This window comes from Silene latifolia, chromosome 2 (genome assembly GCF_048544455.1).
Source record: "Silene latifolia isolate original U9 population chromosome 2, ASM4854445v1, whole genome shotgun sequence".
NCBI lineage: Eukaryota > Viridiplantae > Streptophyta > Magnoliopsida > Caryophyllales > Caryophyllaceae > Silene > Silene latifolia.
In genome coordinates, this window is record NC_133527.1 from 82,994,461 (window position 1) to 83,017,341 (window position 22,881).

The 22,881-nt window shown below is 38.7% G+C and overlaps 1 non-coding gene across 1 annotated transcript; it reads right to left on the reverse strand.

Annotated features, from left to right (window-relative positions):
• Nucleotides 1-945: 945 nt before the first annotated feature.
• LOC141644692 (small nucleolar RNA R71) lies at nucleotides 946-1,052 on the reverse strand. The gene has a single exon (XR_012544303.1). It is a non-coding gene; the product is annotated as a small nucleolar RNA R71 (small nucleolar RNA).
• Nucleotides 1,053-22,881: the final 21,829 nt, after the last annotated feature.

The following is a 22,881-nucleotide window of genomic DNA, read 5'->3' on the forward strand; positions in this document are numbered from 1 at the left end:
TGTTTACTTTTATTGCTATTTAGTTTAGTGATCTTCTACTTCAACCCCAATTGTGACACCCTTAAGACACCACTAGTTGCAATAGAAATCTCATCTCAATTCCCGTCCCTTGGGATCCGACCTTTAATTGCCTCTTTACTAATTGTAGAGTTGTTTGTGAAGTTATAAATTGTGTTTTGGTCTAGGTGCTCCTAACGACAAGTAACCGAATAGTAATCCACGACCAAAAAATGGCGCCGTTGCTGGGGACGGTGTTAACTTGATTTAGATTTTCTTATATTGTTATTAGTTGTGTCTTTCTTTGCCTTGGGGAAGTAAAACTCCTAAAGGTTTGTTCTAATTGTTTTCGAGTTGTTTGATATTTTGCATGTCTAGAAGGTCACAAGGTGACTTGTTATCTTTTGATCGCGAAATTGAAAGAACTTTGACAACCAATAGGAGACTTTCTAGGAGAACTTTAAGAGGTATTGGTGAGGTTGTAGATATTCAACCAAATACTATTGAGTTCATCAACCCTTTTGCAAGATAAGGTGAGGAGAACCCAACACAAAATCCAACACAAAATCAACCCACAATGCCTAAGTTTTCATCACATTCCGTACCCACCGAGGAGAACCTAACCAATGGTACTCCCACACCACAACATCTAACCGGAAATTTTATTGCCAAATCCGCATTTATCCAATTAGTCGAAAGAAGCCAATTTGTGGGGATGCCTAGTGAAGACCCTCATTCTCATATGGAGACTTTTGTGATTATTGTGATGCGATTTCTCAAACCGGTGTAAATGAAGACCAAATTAGATGGGTCTTATTTCCTTTTTCTCTAATTGGCACCGCAAAACAATGGTTGAAAGGCCTTGATAAGGCTACTCTCGGAATTGATTCTTGGAAAATGTTGGCTCTAGCTTTCTACAAAAAGTTCTATCCACCGGAAAAGACTAACATGCTAAGGGCTCAAATAACGGGCTTTAAGCAAAGGGATGAAGAATCTTTGTAAGAAGCTTGGGAGCGATTCAAGGGAATTTGTCGCTCATGTCCTCACCATGGACTTAGCGAGTGGTTCTTGGTACAACAATTTTGGAACGGTCTTTATGAAGATTCAAGGAACATTCTCAACATGGGATCAAATGGAATGTTCACCGAAGTTGATGACAATCAAACTTGGAAAAAAATTGAGGAAATGGTAGTCCATAACTCACAATATAGTAGACCTCGCAAGGCTACTAGAGGAGGAAAGCATGAAGTGGACTCCATTACTCAATTGGGTGCTCAACTTAGTGCTCACATTGATACCTTCAATTTGAAGTTTGAAAAAGCTATGGCTAGACTTGAAGAAGCCTCAAAATCACCAAAGCATCATGTTAATGTCATGACGGCATCTTCATCAATCACAAGTGGGATATGTGAGAATTATGGAACTTTGGGACATGACCAAAGTGAATGTAGGGGAATAAATGAACAAGTGAATGCTTTCCAAGCATACAAGAGTGGTACCCCTTATTCAAACTATTAAAATGAAAACACCAAATTCCATCCAAATCTCTCATACAAAAGCCAAAATGTTCAAAACCCTCAACCAACATACACCCCACCTCCCATGAGAAACCAAAATCAAAGACCCTTTTACAACCAAAAGCAAGGTTACCAAAATCAAACTCCATACAATCAACAAAATGACAAAGGTTTTGATGTTCAAAAAGCGGTCCTCCAAATGCAAAAGAATCAACAAGAGTTTTTCACTCAAATGCAAAAGGATAGTCAAGCAAAGGAAATCACCATCAACAACATCCTAGCTCACACCAAAATGTTGGAAATCCAATTGACTCAACTAGCATCTTCAAGCTCACAAAGACAAAAGGGGCAATTACCACCTCAAAGTAATCCCCCAAGACATGAAACGGTTAGTGCCATTCACTTGAGGAGTGGTACAAGGTATGAAGCACCGAAGAAGCAAGTTGAGGATAAAGTTGTAGAAGCTAGTGACAAAGAAGAAATTGTGCAAAACTCCAAGGATGGAGAACCATCAAAAGAAGAAATTTCAAAGAAAAATGAAGACAAGGTCAAGGAGAAGGAGCCCATTGTGATTAGACTTCCTTTTCTGAGTCGTCAAGCCAAGCCCAAATTTGATGACCAACTTGGAAAATTTATTGAAATTGTGAAGAATTTGGAAGTCTCAATTCCTTTCACGGAATTAATCAATCACGTGCCGGCCTATGCAAAATACATGAAAGACATCCTCACAAAGAAGAAGTCGATCCGGACGCTTGAGACTATCGCCTTCACTAAGGTGAGTAGTGCAATACTTCAAGGGAGTTCACCTCCAAAACTCAAAGATCTGGGAAGCTTCTCAATACCGTGTACCATTGGCGACACCACGATCAACAAAGCCTTATGTGATCTAGGGGCTAGTGTGAGTGTTATGCCGTACTCGGTGAGTAAAAGGTTAGGGATGGGAGAGCTTAAATGCACCAATATCACACTCCAAATGGCCGATAGATCGACGAAGACACCATTAGGGATATGGGAAGATGTTCCCGTAAGAGTTGGGAAATTTTTCATCCCGGTGGACTTTGTCATTGTTGACATGGAAGAAGACTCCAACATTCCAATCATTCTATGAAGACCTTTCTTACACACCGCGGGTGCGGTGATTGATGTGAAGCATGGAGAGCTCACTCTAAAAGTGGGAGATGAGAGCATAACTTTCAATCTTGACAAAACCATGAGAGCTCCACGTTTGCATGAACCATGTTTTATGGTTGATCATTATAGCCGGCAGGATGATAGGAAAAAGTCGGAATTCCAATGCAAGAAGAAAATTGAAGATGCTCCATTCAAAGAGCAAGTGAATTGTAACAAAGAGAGCTTGAAAAGCTGATCAAAGTCAAGCAATGAAGAGGATGGCCTCATTAGCCAAGACAAGAAAGTGGGAGAGTTGTCTCCATCAACTCAAGAGATCTTTAGTGATTAAGTAGATGAAGTTTGTGGTCTTTGGGACGATGAGTTTGAAGGGATTTTCAATCCCTATATTGGTAATGCTATCAATCAAGACCGACAACAAGGGCAAAGGTCTATTGAAGACCTTTATCATGACAATGAACAGGCTTTTGATTACTTCTTCAAGGTGTTGAGCAACATCAACAACACCTTGGACATGCCCCCATGACATCTCACTAAGGATGAGAGTTTGGTGGAGTCCTCCCTAAACCACCATTTGTAAATATTTCTAACTCCCTAACTCGCATTTTAATTCTTACATTACATTTTTTGTCATTATTTGATTTTTATGCCTTAATCAAGATAATTATCATTTTTGAGAGAACTGAGGGAGGGACTAATGATTTAATTGATGTGTAGTGCTTTAGCTTAGTGTGGGGATAGCAATTGCCTAGGCTATTCATGCCTTAGTAGTGCCCCTACAATGAAGAACACGGGATTTGAAGAATGGAAAATGACAAGGGATATGCAAGTGCACGGATGGAACTGAATCCGGGTAAAGAGGGGCAGAATCCGAGCGTCTTCATGGGAATCCGCCCGTCTTCAGGCAATCCAGGCATCTTTGTCAGAATCCGCCCGTCCATTTGAGCTGAAATTTTAAAATTTTGGGACTGTTGAAGAATCCGAGCGTCCTGGAGGAGAAGACGCTCGTCTTCAGAAATCCGCCCGTCTTGGAAGGAAAGACGCCCGTCTTTTTGGCTGGGAGAAACAAGAAATCACACTGTCTGAGAATCCGCCCATCTTCAGCAGAAGACGCCCGTCCTGCAATTGATAAATCCGAGCGTCTTTGCTGAAAGACACCCGTCTTTAGGCGAGAATTCTCAAACCAAAACAGGCAGAATCCGAGCGTCCCGAAGGAATGACGCCCGTCTTCCCCTGCTATTTCAAATTTTTCGGGTATTTTAAATACCCCACCCTTCATTCATTTCTTCATTCCTTCATTCAAAACACTAACCATAAACCCCAAAACTCAAAACCCTCATCCTCTCCATCACCAAAACAAGATTTCCTCAACCACATTCAACAAAATCAAATCAAAACTTCCTTCTAACAACAATTAATCACTCCTCTTCCAACAAAAATCAAACCAAGCAACAAAATCTTCAACCTTTGAGTCGATTTTTGAAATTATAAAGGCAAAGCCTTTCATCTTAAAATCGATTTGGGTATACATGGAAATTGAATATTTTCACTCTTATCTTGGTTAAATCATCAATGGCAAGGACAAAAGGAGCAACAAAGGCACCTAAGGCAAAGGCACTCTCAACAAGACAAAAGAGTCTTCAAGCAAAGAAAGCCTCATTGGCTATGGTGGTAGCTAGTTCAAACTTGGAAGTGCAATAACAACAACAACCTCCCTCGGAAGCAACAACATCAACAACTCCGGAAATTGCTCAACTATTGATGCGGTCGTTTCGTATCAAAAATAAATACCTAAGTACAACTAACTAATAGCTAGCAGTAAGTAGGGTCGATCTCCACAGGGAGGCAAAGTTGCTAAATATCTGTCTAATTTGGTCTGTCAGGATGTCACAGAACTGGGGGTTTTGAATTGATTCAACTAAACTAGAAATTAAGGCAAGGGAAAGAATTAACAGTAAAAGAAAGAAGTATGCTAAGAGTCGGTCCACCGTGGCAGCTATCAGATCTATTATATCAGGAATATTAAGGCGATTAGACTATTGATAAGAAGAACTATGGTCGTCACCTTTCGGTCCTTAAACCGCCCTAGAGTGTAAACAGCTTAACTTTCGCCCTCACTGCAATACCCTATTGTAACTAAGCAAGCCTTCCCTTCCAATCTTTCGATCTAGGTCGGGGTTAACTAGAATTATTGGTCTCCCCGTATGTCACTCATTCGACCGGATAACAATTAAATTGCCTAATACAATTCCTACTTTGCAAGACTAATCTATTTAATACGATTAAAGCATCGCTACTACGCTTCCCTAATCCTAACATACTAGGGGGAATTAGCTACTCATGGGAATGGGGGAAACAAGAATTAAAATAAACAATAACAATAAACATTAAAAGGGAAGAAGGAAAGGGAAGAGGAATTACTAGATTAAAATCCGGAAATGGAAGAACAAGAGTAACAGTGTAACGTAACAAGGGAAAGAAGAAGAGAATTAGAATATCTCCGGATATGAGGAGATGATTACAAATGACATCCTAACTCCTATTTATAAGAAATTAGGGGTAGGATTAAACCTAATGACGGAAAATTAGACTAAAAAGCCCAACCCGTAGCAAAGTACACTCGATCGAGTAGAGAAGGTACTCGATCGAGCAAACTCAGCCAAGAAACAGCTCGATCGACTAAGGAAACTGTTCGATCGAGTAAGGGCATAAAGAAACTGGTCGATCGACTTAGGCTAGAGCTCGATCGACTGATTATTCAACCTAAAACCACTCGATCGACTAGAATAGCACTTGATCGAGTGATAATTGACTTCAGCAACTACAATTCCCGTTAATTTGACTTTGACTTGTCCTTTTAGCTCCCGAAACACCTTCACGCATCCCAAGACAGCAACAATTCCCGCTCCAAATCTACTCTTCCTCCAAATGCATGCAAAATGGACGGTAAATGACTTGATTCCGCTACTTTTGGGTTCATTCCTGCAAATAAGACAAAATACACCAAAGTAGCATATTCGGGGCATTTCGTAGCATAAAACTACGATAAAGGCATAGAAATACGTGCATAAAATAGGCTAAAAAGACTATATAAAATGCACGTATCAAATCTCCCCAAACCAAACCTTTACTCGTCCTCGAGTAAACTCAAAACTATACGCTAATGGAACGGAAAAATAACTCAGAGCTAGCTACAAATGCCCACTTAAGCCAATTTAATGCAGACAAACTAACACTTATAGCTAAACAGTCAAATGCAAACGAGTTATAAGATGTCTATAATAAAGCTGAACCGTCGACCTTGCAAGACCTTAAATAATGGACTCTCACGGGTCACTCTTTCTCTCATGAAGCAAAGGGCGAACATATATGTATAAGAGAGAAAGAAAAATAGTCGCTCACCTAAACTACGACCCACATAAACATGCATGCAACTAATATGATAGACAATTCTAACTACCGTACACACATTCCAACCAAACAAGGTCCGTCACAGCCGAGGGCTTACAAAAATATGGTAAAGTGAGGCAATGGGTAAGAAAAGGCAAAACATTTATGGGAATGTGGAGGTATAGGCGGCCAAGCTAGTACCTAACAAAACCATATGAAACAAATCCAATTCTCAACTCAATTATGAAATAAGCACAATGCCCTTCATTCGGCATAAAACTCACCAAACCAACTGAACTCACTCCTCAAATAATGTAAGATAAAGCATAGGAGTGAAACCGACTCAAAATCAAACATCTTTTTTTTTTTTGAAATTTTCTTTCTATTTTTTTTTTTCTTTCTTTCGGTTTCTTTTTTCCTTTTTTTCGAATTCTTTTTTTTTTCTTTCATATTCTTTTTTTTTTTCTTTTTCACGTCATTTTTTTCCATCATCCTCCTTTTCTTCATAAAATACCAACTCCGAATCAATAGATTATGCGCCAATATTTGATACAATAGAAAATATACCGCAAAACAATCTAAACTAGCTTGACAAGGCAGGCTAAATTTGGATGTAGCTAAGGGTCAATAGGCAAATTTGGCTAATGTGGAGTTTATGGGTAAAATGAAAGAAAGGGAATTTGTAAGCACCTCCCCGCATGTGACACCAACCACTAACCCGAATGTATGATGGCAAAAAGCAATTGAATTTCATATACGTGCAAATTGATGATACATGATATGCAAGGAGTAACTACTCACAATCCTACATGAAACTGGTCATAAATGACACCAGTTTATAAGGCTCTAAATCTTAGAAATTATAAGTAGGTTGCCAAAATTTCAGGTCAAGTCTATATGTTCAGCTAAATTTAAACATTAACTCGTAGATTATGCAAAAGACAAAGCTAAAAGAATAATAGTTCAATGCAAGGCTTAAGCAAAAAGACAAATGTAGTGCAATATCATCATGGAAATCGACCGTTCCGACTCAACCTATATGCTAAATTAAACGTGAAATTTTTGAATTTTAACAATTTTTCAATTTTTTATGGAATTTTTGAATTTTTATGAAATAGATAACAATGCAAACAGAAAATTAAACGTGATACAGAAATGCAATAAAAACAATATGCAGACACAGATATGGATGCATAACCTCCCCAAACCAAACCGTACAATGCCCCCATTGTACCAAAACATGGAAAGGAAATGCAAACTAAAGGAAAAAGAGAGAGTAAGCGGAAAAAACTCACAAGATAGCGCGAATAAAGGGGACCTCCCCAAACCGACCATGAACATGGGAGGTTGCTAAGGGCCCGGAAAACCGTCTCAGTAAGCTAATCCAAGTCAAAAACACTCGATGGCAGTCCAACAGTGGTCGATCGAGTGAATGGGCATCCAAAAACTGCTCGATCGAAGGGAATATCAGTCGATCGAGTGGTTTTGTTTCTGCAGGTGGTCGATCGAGGGGAAGGTCTGCTCGATCGAGTGAATCCCTCAGCAAAGGTGCTCGATCGAGTAGAAAAACTACTCGATCGAGTAATTCTCATTGTACTTCCTGCAAAAACGCAATGTAAACAGCCCATAACTAACTAGACAAGCAAACTGATAAAGTCTATGGTATAAAAAACCATTTATTACAACTGAAATTAAATAAAAAAAAAACAAAATAAAATCGCCGGGTTGCCTCCCGGATAGCGCTAGCTTCAGTCAGGTCCCAGCTCGACCTCCTTTTCTTCGAGCCACTCAAACTAATCACAATCAAAACAGCTCAAGGCGCGCAGCATCAAATCATAAACCTGCGCATGTGCTACACAGAACAGTAAGTAGCACCAAAGTGGAATACAGAAATAGGAAATGAAATTATGTAAGCATTTAAGTCTAACAAATTTCCTATGGGCGCTCCTAAATTTATCCACAAAATGAAGGAGTGCGGGAGCAATCGTCAATACATTATGGTTTGAATTCAAATTAGCGATTTTGAGATGACATGTACGGTGGAAATTAGTTAAATTATATGTCCACATGGGAGGGGGTAAAGCATTAAAAGGACATGCATGAATCAGACGAGGTAACATACAAACAATAATAAAATTACCGTTTACTACCTCAGGTTGGTTGCTCTTAACCATGGAATCACTGATAAAAGAATGTGATACCTCATCCGTGCTAGGGGCAACTACCGTCTCAACTGCTTCTTCATCTACCTCCTCAGTGGAATCTGCCCCGTAAATCGCAGCTTCAAGTGTATCCGACTCGGCTGTGAATAGGGGAGGTTCACCGTAATCCTCATCATCGTCAAACTCGTCATCCAATATGAACCCAAGTGACGAATAAAAGCTCCCATCAATGGCCAGTTCAGTCAATCGAGCAAATTGCTCACTCGATCGACCAAGTTCCTTCCACACCTCACTCGATCGAGTAACAACATCATTCGATCGAACATCATCCTCCTGCAATTCACTCGATCGAGTAAGAAGACTACTCGATCGAGGACTGTCTTCTGGAAACTCACTCGATCGACTATTAAGGGTCACTCGATCGAGTGATTCTTCCTGTACAGCGCTGGTATCCTTGCATACATTCTGGAAATACGATAGAAAATCTTCATCCGAAATATAGAAGTCATTTTCAGCATCGGACAACGCGGGTTCTTCATGGGAAAAACCACTCTCGGTCAAGCACACCTCTTCTGGTTGCCGGTCATTCAACCCAGCCGTTAACCGAGCAATTTCGGACTGTAACTCAGCAATTTCGGTGACTTGAGCACCCACATGTCTACCAAATTCCAGAATTAAGGATTTCAGCTCCGCGGTTTCTTTTTTCTCTACATCACGAGGATCTTGTTGCGGTGGCCATTGATGAGGTGGATGTGGCGGCACAACTACAGCTGCTTTGTGCTCAGCAGGACCACATCCCCAAGATTTCTTCCTTTCCCAACTAGCGGGTTTCTCGGCTGGGCTTCAAACCGAGCAATCGGTCGGGAGACAGAGATGTCATCTTGGCAAGAGGGATCGAAGGTACTCAAGCCTTCCCTTCGATAATCTCCCTCGTGCTTTGTCTAATAAACCTGTAGGCCTATCAAAACAATGCTAAAGAAAAAGATAAGAACAACCTCAAGGTACTTAGTCTTCCCTTGAGGCGAAAAGACAAACAAAAATAAAACAGATAAAAAGCGTCGCCTCCCCGGCAACGGCGCCAAAATTTGATGCGGTCGTTTCGTATCAAAAATAAATACCTAAGTACAACTAACTAATAGCTAGCAGTAAGTAGGGTCGATCTCCACAGGGAGGCAAAGTTGCTAAATATCTGTCTAATTTGGTCTGTCAGGATGTCACAGAACTGGGGGTTTTGAATTGATTCAACTAAACTAGAAATTAAGGCAAGGGAAAGAATTAACAGTAAAAGAAAGAAGTATGCTAAGAGTCGGTCCACCGTGGCAGCTATCAGATCTATTATATCAGGAATATTAAGGCGATTAGACTATTGATAAGAAGAACTATGGTCGTCACCTTTCGGTCCTTAAACCGCCCTAGAGTGTAAACAGCTTAACTTTCGCCCTCACTGCAATACCCTATTGTAACTAAGCAAGCCTTCCCTTCCAATCTTTCGATCTAGGTCGGGGTTAACTAGAATTATTGGTCTCCTGTATGTCACTCATTCGACCGGATAACAATTAAATTGCCTAATACAATTCCTACTGCAAGACTAATCTATTTAATACAGTTAAAGCATCGCTACCACGGCTTCCCTAATCCTAACATACTAGGGGGAATTAGCTACTCATGGGAATGGGGGAAACAAGAATTAAAATAAACAATAACAATAAACATTAAAAGGGAAGAAGGAAAGGGAAGAGGAATTACTAGATTAAAATCCGGAAATGGAAGAACAAGAGTAACAGTGTAACGTAACAAGGGAAAGAAGAAGAGAATTAGAATCTCTCCGGATAAGAGGAGATGATTACAAATGACATCCTAACTCCTATTTATAAGAAATTAGGGGTAGGATTAAACCTAATGACGGAAAATTAGACTAAAAAGCCCAACCCGTAGCAAAGTACACTCGATCGAGTAGAGAAGGTACTCGATCGAGCAAACTCAGCCAAGAAACAGCTCGATCGACTAAGGAAACTGTTCGATCGAGTAAGGGCATAAAGAAACTGGTCGATCGACTTAGGCTAGAGCTCGATCGACTGATTATTCAACCTAAAACCACTCGATCGACTAGAATAGCACTTGATCGAGTGATAATTGACTTCAGCAACTACAATTCCCGTTAATTTGACTTTGACTTGTCCTTTTAGCTCCCGAAACACCTTCACGCATCCCAAGACAGCAACAATTCCCGCTCCAAATCTACTCTTCCTCCAAATGCATGCAAAATGGACGGTAAATGACTTGATTCCGCTACTTTTGGGTTCATTCCTGCAAATAAGACAAAATACACCAAAGTAGCATATTCGGGGCATTTCGTAGCATAAAACTACGATAAAGGCATAGAAATACGTGCATAAAATAGGCTAAAAAGACTATATAAAATGCACGTATCAACTATCGAACTATCCGGAGGTAATTTTCATTTCTAACTCCCATAGGGATACATTCGCCAAGTATGCTAGAAAATCCTTTCTATCCACCAAGTTCATATGTGAAGATGCCTTGAACAAATTGGGTGTCTTGAACAAACTAAATCTTTCTTTGAAGCCATGGGGTTGGGAAAATTGTTTGCTACAAGAGAATTGACATACCCCTCCCTTACCTTAGAATTCTTGAGTTCTTTGAAAGTTACTAAGGTAGAGACTAGAGAAAACATCGAGTTCCGCCTTGCTAATGTGAGTAGGCGCATCACCTTTGATGAATTGGGCAAAGCATTGGGTCTTAGTGATTCACCTAGTCATTTCAAGAATCCCGGAAAGTATGACCCGCTCCTCTTTGGGAAGCGATTTCCAGAAGGAAATTTGAGAACTATCATGCTAGTCGTGCTCTATTAGTCCACCATCCGGGCATTAGAGTGTGGCACAAGGTCATCGGGAATACCATCATTGCAAGAAAAGACACTAACCACTTTACCAAGCTCGATTGTGTTCTTCTTGAGTCGGCCTTAAATATTGGAAGGGAATTCACCAAGCCTTACAATTCTCTAAGGCTTTTGGTGGAAAGATGGCTAAATGTTGATTGTGGAAAGCAAGGCACCAACGTTATTGTAAATGGAGGTCTAGTCACTCTTTTGGCTAAGTAATTTGATCCGAATTTCAACAAGGATAGCAAGTATGTGGCGAAAAAGGGGGGTCATCTCATTGACATGGATGCCATGATTAACAAGTACAAGTGGGTCACTCATAACCCTCTTGACACCAAGTATGGGTGACTCACCAATGAGGCTAGATCTTTTACTTTGCCTTCCAAGATTTGTCGTTTGAGTGTCCATCGGACCAACTACCTTCTTCCCCTCTCAAAAGAAGCCGAATACATCATCCGTCAACAAAGGGGTGAAATTGAAATGCCCTCCTCTTCCATCGTCACACCACCCTATCCTTTCAAGTATCAAGAGTTCAAACCCGAAGGTGTTAAAGCAAGCAATGACTACATGACTCTACTTATGCAAGAGATGCACAAACAAGCTTTCAAGGATCGGGAAATGCTTACTTAGCCCAATATCCACCCCTCCTTCATTTAGCTAGGCAAGGACTACTTGATCCTTCATGTCCTTTGCCTAGTTGGGCGGATAGGGAAGTCTTCTTTCCGAGTGCATCTAGGGGTGAGATTCCGGGTGACGATGAGGTTGTCGGTGATGAGGTTGTTGATGATAGCATTGATGAAGAGGCTAATGAAGAAGAAGAAGAGGATGATGACGAAAGTGAGCAAGAAAGTGAAGAGGGAAGTGGTGATGAGTCCACTTCTATTGAGGAAGATGATGATAATGATGATATGGTGGAAGACTAGCAAGCTTTGGAGGCTCCTACCCTCTTGAGATTTGTCTACTTCTTTCTTTGTTTTATTTACTTTATATTGATCATGGTTGGAGAGTCCTAGCATCATAGAGGACTAACACCTCGGCGCCATTGAGGTGTTCTTATTTCATTGTTCCCACTTTTGAAAAATCCAAAATGACAAATTTAGTTTCATGCATTGCATCTTGTGTGCATGAACTACCCCAACTTTAGGACATTAGAAATAATGTCTAACTCGGTTTGGGGAAGTACATGCATACGCAATGGGAGGTAATCTAAATTACGCTCTCCATCATAAACAAAAACCCATGCATCATGTAGTGTATATTAGTGTAGCTTGCATTTAGAGTAGAATTCATGCATCATGCTTGCATGATTTCCCATCATTTTGGCCATTGAGGACAATGCCCATATTAGTGTGGGGATGGGGAATTCTAACATAACTTTTATTCAAAAATCCAAAAAAAAAATCAAAAAATTTGAAAAACCATAAAAATTTGAAAAATTGAAAAATCAAAAACAAGTTCATTTCCTTTGTAGTGTAGTCATGTATATATTGTGTTTGTTTTATCCTTGTTCACAATGATCGACTACGCCACATCCGAGACATGAGGATATTGAAGACCGCATGATATGATCATTCCAATCTCCTTTTTCCTCTTTATGTTAATGACTATGTGGCTTTATTTTGATTGATGCGGTATAACAATGTGAACTTAGGACTTGCATTTAGTTTATATGTCATATTAGTTGGTAGAATCATTTGCATTAGGATGTTTATATGCTAGTTGCATCATGGCATGTAGTTTGCATGTTAGAAAATTTTGTGAAAACGTGTACTTGGGAAGTTTGACAAGTGTATATAGGCCCTAGTAGATGCTTTTTCTTCTTATGACTTTGCTTGTTAGAATACTTGTAAAACACCCTAGGATGTGTCATGCTAGTATTCTTTGACCCATGGATTAAGGCCTAGTCAAGAGTACCTTGTGGTGTGATAACTCCTTGGCTACCGTTTATTCCAAGGTGACCCTTGAAACCATGCAACCATCATTCATCCATGTTCTACCATATTTCGTCATCAAAGGGAATGGGCACAAAAAGAAGTTGTTCAAACTTGAGTTCAAGAAATGAAATGAAAAGTGAAAGAAAGTTTACAAAATGCATCAAAAGAAAAGAGGAGCAAAAATAGAACTCCTATGCTTCAAATATAAGGCACCCTCACTACATATGGGGTGACTTTGAAAATGTTCAAAAAGAAATGCAAAAAGTTGTCAAGTGTTGAGATGCCAAAAATCAAAAGAAATGACAAAAGAAAGTGTTCTTGAATGTCAAATGCCACAAGAAATTGGGGGAAAAACAAAAACAAAAGCAAACTCCCAAATGAAACTCAAATACTATCGATCCCTTTATCCATCGTATCCATTTTTGTGCATGGTAGAGAGGGGACGACCCTTCTTCTTGTCTAGGCAAGAGGGGGAATTCCGCGATCCTCCAGTGTTTCTAACACCATAGGGAGTCTATTCTTGACAAAAGCATTTAACGATTGAGGACAAAGGTACCCTATCTTGACACAAATTGGAGGTGATTTATTGGTATCCTTCTAGGCTTAGTAGTTTGAAGAAATTGTATCTATGAAGGAGTGTGTATCTTTGAATTGCTTCCCTTGTAGATAATTTCCGCCACTTAGATGAGGAAAGTGGCTATTCTTTTGTAGATGCATCCATTATTTGATTTTGTGTGCTTAATGTTTGGATGTGTCGCCATTTTGGCAAGACCCACCTTGCCTTGCAAGAAGACATCCTACCTCATGGTTGTCTTGTTGTGAGTTGAAGGGGCGGAGTGAGACCCGCTAATTGTCTCATATCGGCTATGTTATTAGGTTAGTTTAAATAATGGTCCTAGTCTTTGTCACCTCTTTACTCGGGACGAGCAAAGGTTCGGTTTGGGGATATTTGATGTGACCATAATTAGAGCATATTTAGTCCCCGAATTAGCCTTGTTCCCATGCTTTTTAGTGCATATTTGGGTCATTTATTGTCTTTAGTTCTTTGTTTTGCATATTCTTTGAGGTTTTGATCCCTTGGTAGGAAAGGAGTGCAAACCTTGCATTTTCATGGCAAAATGAGGCTAAATTGATTGAATTCAATGACCAAGCATCAAGAAGAGACAACATTAGAAGGCCTTTGTACATACTATAGTAGATGAGCAATGATGAGAAAAGATCCTTGCATCCCCGAGGAAATCCCCCAAGGATTTTATGAAGAAAAAGGAAGAAAAGAAGAAGAAACAAGACTGCTTAACAACCCGTGCAAATTGTCTAGAAGACGCCCGCCTTCACTCCACAATCCGTGCGTCTTCACCCCTCAGACGCCCGGGCAAAAGCTCTAGAAGACGCCCGTCTTCACCACCTGGACGCCCGGGCAGAGACCGCCAAATCCGCCCGTCCCGTGCTAAAGACACCCGGATTCCCAGACAGTCCCATTTCGTCTTCTTCAAGCTTCAAGGGAGGATGCACATCTTTTTCTAAAGACCGGAGTCTCCCTAGAGACCGGATTATTCCAAAAGAGACCGGCGTTTCCTCAACAAGGGACTTAATCGTCATTTAAGCCCTTAGTTAACCCTAATTCATACACCTAATCCCCACTATAAATACCCCATTAGTCTAATTAGAAGAGCACGTTCTTCTTAGCAATCTTTATAGTAGTTAATATCAATCAAATCTCTCTTTAATCTTGTAATCAACAATTAATCAAGTTTTAATACAAGTTTTATTTCCTTAATCTCTCTCTTGTTCATCCTTTATTTTGGGTAATTGAAGATTATTTGGGTTATTATTGGGAGATTGACAACCTCTTAATCAAGCATCAAGTACTTCTTTCTTTGCTTTATTATTCGAATCATTAGTAGGTATAATTCTCTTAATCCCTCTTTAATTATTGTTAATCACTTTAATTTATTCATCATGTTTCACTTTGTTGGTATGATTGACAACCTTGCTAGCATGTTCAACATGATAATAAGTGAGTAGGTACCTTAGCTAGGGTTAATGGGTAATTAGGGGAAACCAACATGGAGGATGATTTATGCTTAAATTAATATGCTTTCATAGTTTATTTTCTTGCTTGTTGTGATCTCAACTTATGCACATGTTATGTTTGATGAAATGTGAGCCTATGAATCCTTGCATTTTTTACCCATCACCTATCTTTTCAATTAGACTTGTAAGACATAAACCAACTCGAGTCTCATTACACCATGCATATTGTTGAGTAGGGAAGATTAAGTCGACTTGTAGGTGTTGTACAATCTAATCGATTCGGCTCCGGGACCCAAACTTTCCTAGGATTGTAAGATATAAACCAACTCGATCCATCACAACAATAATTGCTTGCTTATAACTTGAGAATATGTTTGTATGATCAATTCCCATGAATCCCCTATGACCCCATGACACCCTAGTGCCTTTTATCAACTGTTTACATCCCTTTTAATTCATCTTGCTTGTTTACTTTCATTTCTATTTAGTTTAGTGATCTTCTACTTCAACCCCAATTGTGACACCCTTAAGACACCACTAGTTGCAATAGAAATCTCATCTCAATTCCCGTCCCTTGGGATCCGACCTTTACTTGCCTCTTTACTAATTGTAGAGTTGTTTGTGAAGTTATAAATTGTGTTTTGGTCTAGGTGTTCCTAACGACAAGTAACCGAATAGTAATCCACGACCACTCTCATCCTTAGTGAGATGTCATGGAGGCATGTTCAAGGTGTTGTTGATGTTACTCAACACCTTGAAGAAGTAGTCGAAAGCTTGTTCATTGTCATGATAAAGATCCTCAATAGATCTTTGCACTTGTTGTCCTTCATGATGGCCTTGATTGATAGTGTTGCCAATATAGGGATTTAAAATCCCTTCAAACTCATCATCGCAAAGACCACAAACTTCGTCTACTTGATCATTAAAAATCTCTTGAGTTGATAGAGACAACTCTCCTCCTTTTTTGATTTGGCCAATGAGTCCATCTTCTTCACTTGTCATGGGTGAGCTTTCCAAGCTCTATTTGTTGCTATTCTCTTGCTCTTTCGATGGAGCATCATCAACTTTCTTTTTCCATTGGAATTCCGACTTCTTCCCATCATCCTTCCGGCTATAGTGATCAACCATAAAGCATGGTTCATGCAAACGGGGAGCTCTCATGGTCTTATTAAGATTGAAAGTTATGCTTTCATCTCCCACTTCTTGAGTAAGCTCTCCATGTTTCACATCTATCACCGCACCCACGGTGTTCAAGAAAGGTCTACCTAAAATGATTGGAATATTGGAGTCTTCTTCCATGTCAACAATGAGAAACTCCATCGGGATGAAAAATTTCCCAACTCTTACGGGAACATCTTCCCATATCCCTAATGGTGTCTTCGTCGATCTATCTGTTGGAGCTTATGTCCTCCACAAATTATTGTGATAACATTTATAAATCTCTTATAGGTTCACAAGGGTATACTTCGTATTTTATTAGTTGATTAACGATTACCTAATAACGGTTAGCTTGCTAGAAATTTTGACGTTATTATCATACTGATGGCGGTGATCAACTGGTCCCTAAAAGTCACACCTAAAGGATGTGTTTAGGAGATGTGATTATGGAAATGTAATCACATTGATGCCTTATATGACTAAAAGGTTAGTTCATGTATTTGTCTATATAGTTAATCAATGTGTTGATGAGACGATTATTTAATTTAATTAAATAATATTAGCTGAGACGAATTAACTGTCAATTCGTAAATTGAATATAAATTGTTATATTTAATAAATGTATATAATGTTAGCTTAAACGAATTAAGATGTTAATTCGTAATTAAATGTAATCGGCTATATTTAATTAGCTAATTATAAATATGCGATATTTATAGTTAAAGTATATATTATACAATATTGTCAAAACAAATTATTACAGACCGACATTAATAAATCGACTGCAAGCTGTTGTGTGTACACTTTGTATACATTTTCTAAAATACCAAAAATAAGAAGATTTAATCACCTTATTTTGGTAGGTGGAAAAACCGAAAATAAGAGAATAATTCCTCTTATTTTCTCGGTTGGACTAGCACAAAAAAGGGAAGAAAATATCTCCTCCTTTGGACTCTTTACACGGTTTAAGAGGGCTTAGGAGATCAATTTTTCTAACCTAATTTTAACCTAGCACACTCTCATCTGAACAAAAGCACAAAACCCTAAATTAATTAAGGGAACTGGGGGATTGATTCTTGCAAGAACAAAGGCATATCTCATATCATCTTGGGTGCAACTGATAGGAGAATATCATTGCGATATTGTTCATAGGCCATATTTGCTAGGACCGAAGGTCATTTTTTAATTTCTCTATTTTGTTTATGCTATTTCATTTATGACTCGTATTCATAAACATAATTTCGTTATAATCCTTATAATTTAAAGGGAAGTATACCGATATTTCCTACAAGTGGTATCAGAGCCAAGGCCACGAAATTATTTTTGATGATTTTCATAAATTGAATTTAAACAAAATTTCGAGAAAAGGAAAAAAAAACAATCGGCCGTTTTTTTTTATTTTGCCGAAAACAATTTTTTTGGCCGAGTTGATTTTTTTTCTTGTTTTGATGATTATATTTCCATTTTGATTCATTTATATTTTTGTTTTAATCAGTTAAGATGATAATATGATAATTTGTAGATGCTTGATTTAATGAGGATTAAATTATAATGTAAATGGAAATCGTCTTGTTGATGATGTTAAATTTGTTTTTGCTATATAGTTTTTGGCATATATGGTTAATCATGTTTCATTAATTTATATACTAATCTTGTTCTAATAGCAACTATAAATGAATTTGTTCATCTAAATGTTTTTTTTTTTCGATGAAAAAAATATGGGGGCTGTTTTCGTTTTTTCAGATTCAGCCGAGAATAATAAATAAAAAAAAATTTGTTTTTTTTTGTTTTTAGGGCATATTGCCGAAAAAAAAAAGGAAAGCTGTTTTTTTGTTTTTTTTTCAGTTTAGCCGAGAGATGAAATTTTTTTTAAAAAATGTATTTTTTTTTCTGTTTTTGTTTCGGTTTTTACTGAAATGCCGAGAAAGAAGAAAAAAAAAAGAGGCTGGTTTTTCGTTTTTTTCTTGCTGCCAAGACCAAAGAAAAAAAAGTTTTTTTTGTTTTATTTTGGCCAATATTGATTATACATTAAATTATTAATGTATGATTAGTTTTTGTGAAGAAGTTCACAATTTTAGATACCTAATTATTTTAAAGAAGTTTAAAATAATGTTGGATTAAATTCATATTACAAGATTAATGTGAATTAAGATTGAAATTAATGTGAGTAATTGAGGAATTGTCACTTAATTTGATCATTTATATAGGTGGGTTGGGAAATTAATCTACATAATTAAGGAATTATGTCTTGCATGTTTAATTTATTAGTTGATGCAATTTTTGTTGTTGAATGGATTTATTTACGTATTTTTGCAATCGGTTGTAATTTGTAATACCTAGAGTGGCCTTAGTTAAATTATGTTTTCGTAATGATGGAAACATAATTTTTAATGTAATTTGAGATCTCGTATCTCCGTTTTGGTTTTCTTTTATATTATGGTTTTGAAATTAGAATGTAAATAGGTTTATTATGTAATTTTAAATTGTAATTTTAAAGAAGACTAAAGATGGAGATTGGAGCTCACTCCCGCTACATGGACCAAGATGGAACATCAAGACAAGCTTCTCGGGTCCAAGGATGGATTCCAAAGTTGTATTTATGTTCATTTTAGTAGATAGGCCACACTAGGACTTTATTTTGTTTTACGTTTTACCGTTCTTATTGCTTTTCATTCACATTCTAGTTAGTGCATCATTTTCCGCCTAAAATCAAACCACCTACTAAAATGCATGAAAATTGACTCATATAGATTGTATGTTAGTTTTCATAGACATACAGATGTCACACAGTTTAAGCCATCACCTTAGTTTATTCATTCACGCATGCTAGATATTAGTTCACTTAAAATGAATTAAAATAAAGTTGATGGGATCTTCCTCTAAAACGGAAATTGAGACTAGTCTTTATAAGGGCAAACAACTATGAATCCCTTCTTCGTCGGTAGGCATAATATGACCCCTTCTACGTTGGGAAAATAGTTTGTGTTGACTTAGTTTATCTCAACATTATAGTCCGAAGAGTTTCTCGTGATTATGATGGACTAAAGATAGAATTTACAGAAATTTATCGACCAAGAATTCTAACAGTAGAATTAGCCAAAAGGTTAGCTTATCAATTTACAGATAATTGAGTCTTGGGATCATTTATATAATTCTTGAGGGAGGTCAATTGTATAAATGCTTGAGTCTTCGCTTATAACAGTTTTGCATTAAGACTTAAAATCATAACGATGCATATGCTTATTATTTTTATTCTTCTTTTCGCAGTGTAAAATACGTTTATTTTGATAATACTTTTACAACAAATGGCTGGAAATAACGAAATCCCAATGCCAAGTGCCACACTTGGATGCGAGTCCTGGCTTAAAGTTTTCATGGACAACATGAATCAGTTCACACGACTGAAGAATGATGTGTCCAACTTTGCGGACTGGGAGGCAGCACTACGGAATGCTGCCATTGATGACGGTAAGCTCAGGTACTTAACTGAGCCAATACCGGTAAACCCAGGCCCTAATGCAGGAGTTAGCGAGTCACTTGCTTATAGTGATTTCGTCATGGAAGCGGGTGCGATAAAGAACGTACTCATCTTTGCAATGGAAACCAATTTGCAGAGACGCTTCATTGCCCAAGGTGCAAATAAGATTTTCACCACGCTCACTAACGAGTTCTCAAAAGCACCGAGAATCGTTACTTATGAGCATACCTGTCGCTTCTTTGATGCAAAAATCCAGAAGGGCCAACCGGTTAGCCCACACATTCTTAACATGATTGAGAATGTCGAGAAATTGGAGGCACTTGATTGCAAAATCAGTGAGAGCATAGTCAATGACCGAATGCTTCATTCACTTCATGATGGTTTTGCCCTTTTCAGGGCAAATTACTACATGAATGACTTGAAGAAAAGTCCTCATGAGCTACACTCACTTCTCGTACAGAACGAGAAGGATATGAAATTGAGTGGGAGCATGAAGCAAGATGTTCTCATGATTTCTAACAAGAATAATGGTAAGGGCAAAGCTCCCGGCGACCTAACTGTAGGTAAGCCAAAATTCAAGAAGACAGGAAACGGTAAGAGTGGGCCTGGTGAGACTAGTGGCTCACAAGGCAAGGCAAAGAGCAAGGGCGGTGACATTGAGTGCCACCATTGTCACAAGACTGGACATTGGAGGAGGAACTGTCCCGTGTACCGTGAGGACATAAAAGTAGGCCGCGTCGTTCCTGTTGGTATGTCATCTTATATTCATATGATTGAGATTAATCATGCAAGTTTCGGAACTTGGGTACTTGATACTGGTTGTGTTTCTCATCTGTGTAATCATTTGCAGGGCCTAAAAAACATCACACCTCTCGGAAAGGGTGATGTGGACCTGTGAGTCGGGAATGGAGCTAGAGTTGCTGCAGTCTCGAAGGGAACATACGTAATCCAACTCCCTAGTGGTTTTGAGTTATTTTTAAATAACTGTTACTATATACCCAGTTTGTCTAAGAACATTATTTCTATTTCCGTACTTGATAAGGACGGTTTTTCATTTTTAATAAAGGATAATAGCTGTATTTTCTTTTTCAATGAAATGATTTATGGCAAAGCAGTTTTCATGAATGGAATTTACATCTTAGATCAAACCACGGAAATATTACACGTGAATAATAAGAAATTAAAGGTTGGTGACAAAGATCAAACCTATCTATAGCATTGTCGAATGGGAGACATAAATGAAAAACGTGTAAAGAAACTCGTCGATAATGGGACTATTCCCGCATTCGATTTTTCTACATTTGGCACGTGTGAATCATGTCTTATCGGCAAAATGACTCGAATTTCCTTCAAAGGTGTTGGAATGCGCGCTAGTGACCTATTAGGACTCATACATACTGATGTATGTGGACCTATGTCAATTACCGCTAAAGATGGCTATAGATATTTTATCACTTTCACGGACGATTTGAGTAGATACGGATATGTCTACTTAATGAAGCATAAAAGTGAGTCCTTTGAGAAATTCAAGGAATACCAGAACAAGGTTGAGAACCAACTGGGTAGAAGGGTTAAAGCACTCCGTTCAGATAGGGGTGGCGAATATCTTTCAAATGAGTTTGATCAACACCTTAAAGACTGTGGAATCGTTTTACAGTTAACTCCACCTGGAACACCTCAATTAAATGGTGTGTCCGAACGGAGAAATCGAACTTTACTTGATATGGTTCGATCCATGATGAGTCACACGGTAGTACCTGATTCATTATGGGGTTTTGCTCTTTTGTCAGCATTTCTTATACTTAACCGAAGTCCGACTAAAGCTGTCGACAAGACTCCATATGAAATGTGGAGGGGAATGGTCCCCAACTTGTCCTTTATTCGGGTTTGGGTCTGCGAGGCTTATGTCAAGTGGAGACACAAGGATAAGCTCGGCCCGCGATCGGTCAAGACATACTTTATTAGTTATCCAAAAGGAATGTTTGGTCATTAATTCTATTCGCCTACCGAACATCGAGTTTTTGTTGCGGCTAGTGCGACGTTCTTAGAGATAATTTCTCGAGAACAAGACCAGTAATAGAACCTTCGAGCTGTCGGAGATTCCAGAACCAACAGCCGAGGAACAGATGGAGGAAGTTGTTCCTCCAACTAATGATACGGTTAATATTCCTCAGGAACCTAGGAGGTCGGGTAGAGTCTCTAATCCTCCGGACAGATACATTGGTATGGTCGAGGAGAGTGACGTTTTACTCCTAGAGAGTAATGAACCCTCTACCTATAAAGGTGCAATGACCTGTTCCGACTCAAAGATATGGCTTGAGGCCATGCAATCTGAGATGGACTCCATGTATGAGAATGACGTATGGGATCTAGTTGATTTACCTAATAAGGTAAAACCTCTACAGTGCAAATGGCTTTACAAAATAAAGCGTTCTGTAGACGGGCAACCAGATAACTATAAGGCACGACTAGTGGCAAAAGGTTTCACTCAAGTGCACGGATTGCGTTATGATGAAATTTTTGCACCCGTAGTTATGCTGGGTTCCATTCGGATTATCTTAGCGATTGCCGCTTTTCATGACTATGAAATTTGGCAAATGGATGTGAAAACCGCCTTCTTAAACGGTTATTTGGAGGAGGAGTCGTACATGGTGCAACCCGAAGGTTTCATAGATCCTGAGAATCCTAAGAAAGTGTGCAAGCTTAAGCGTTCCATTTATGGACTTAAGCAAGCTTCTCGGAGTTGGAATCATCATTTCGACCTGGTGATAAAAGAGTATAGTTTCACTCGATCGGTCGAGGAACCATGCTTATATATCAAGTCGAGTGGGAGCAAGATTGTTTTCTTGATATTGTATGTCGATGACATACTCTTGATTGGGAATGACATTCCTCTCTTATCTTCGGTTAAAGGATGGTTGAAGAACCATTTCCAGATGAAAGATCTGGGTGAGGCACAACGCATATTTGGAATCCGTATCTACCGCGATAGATCACGACGGACGTTATCATTAAGTCAGGAGTCTTATTTGGATAAGATTCTTGAAAGGTTCAGCATGACCAACTCCAAGAAGGGGAACCTTCCAATGACGTCTGGGATGCAGTTGAGCAAGTCTCAGTCACCCACGATGCCTGAAGGGATTGAGCGCATGAGTCGTGTTCCTTATGCATCTGCAATAGG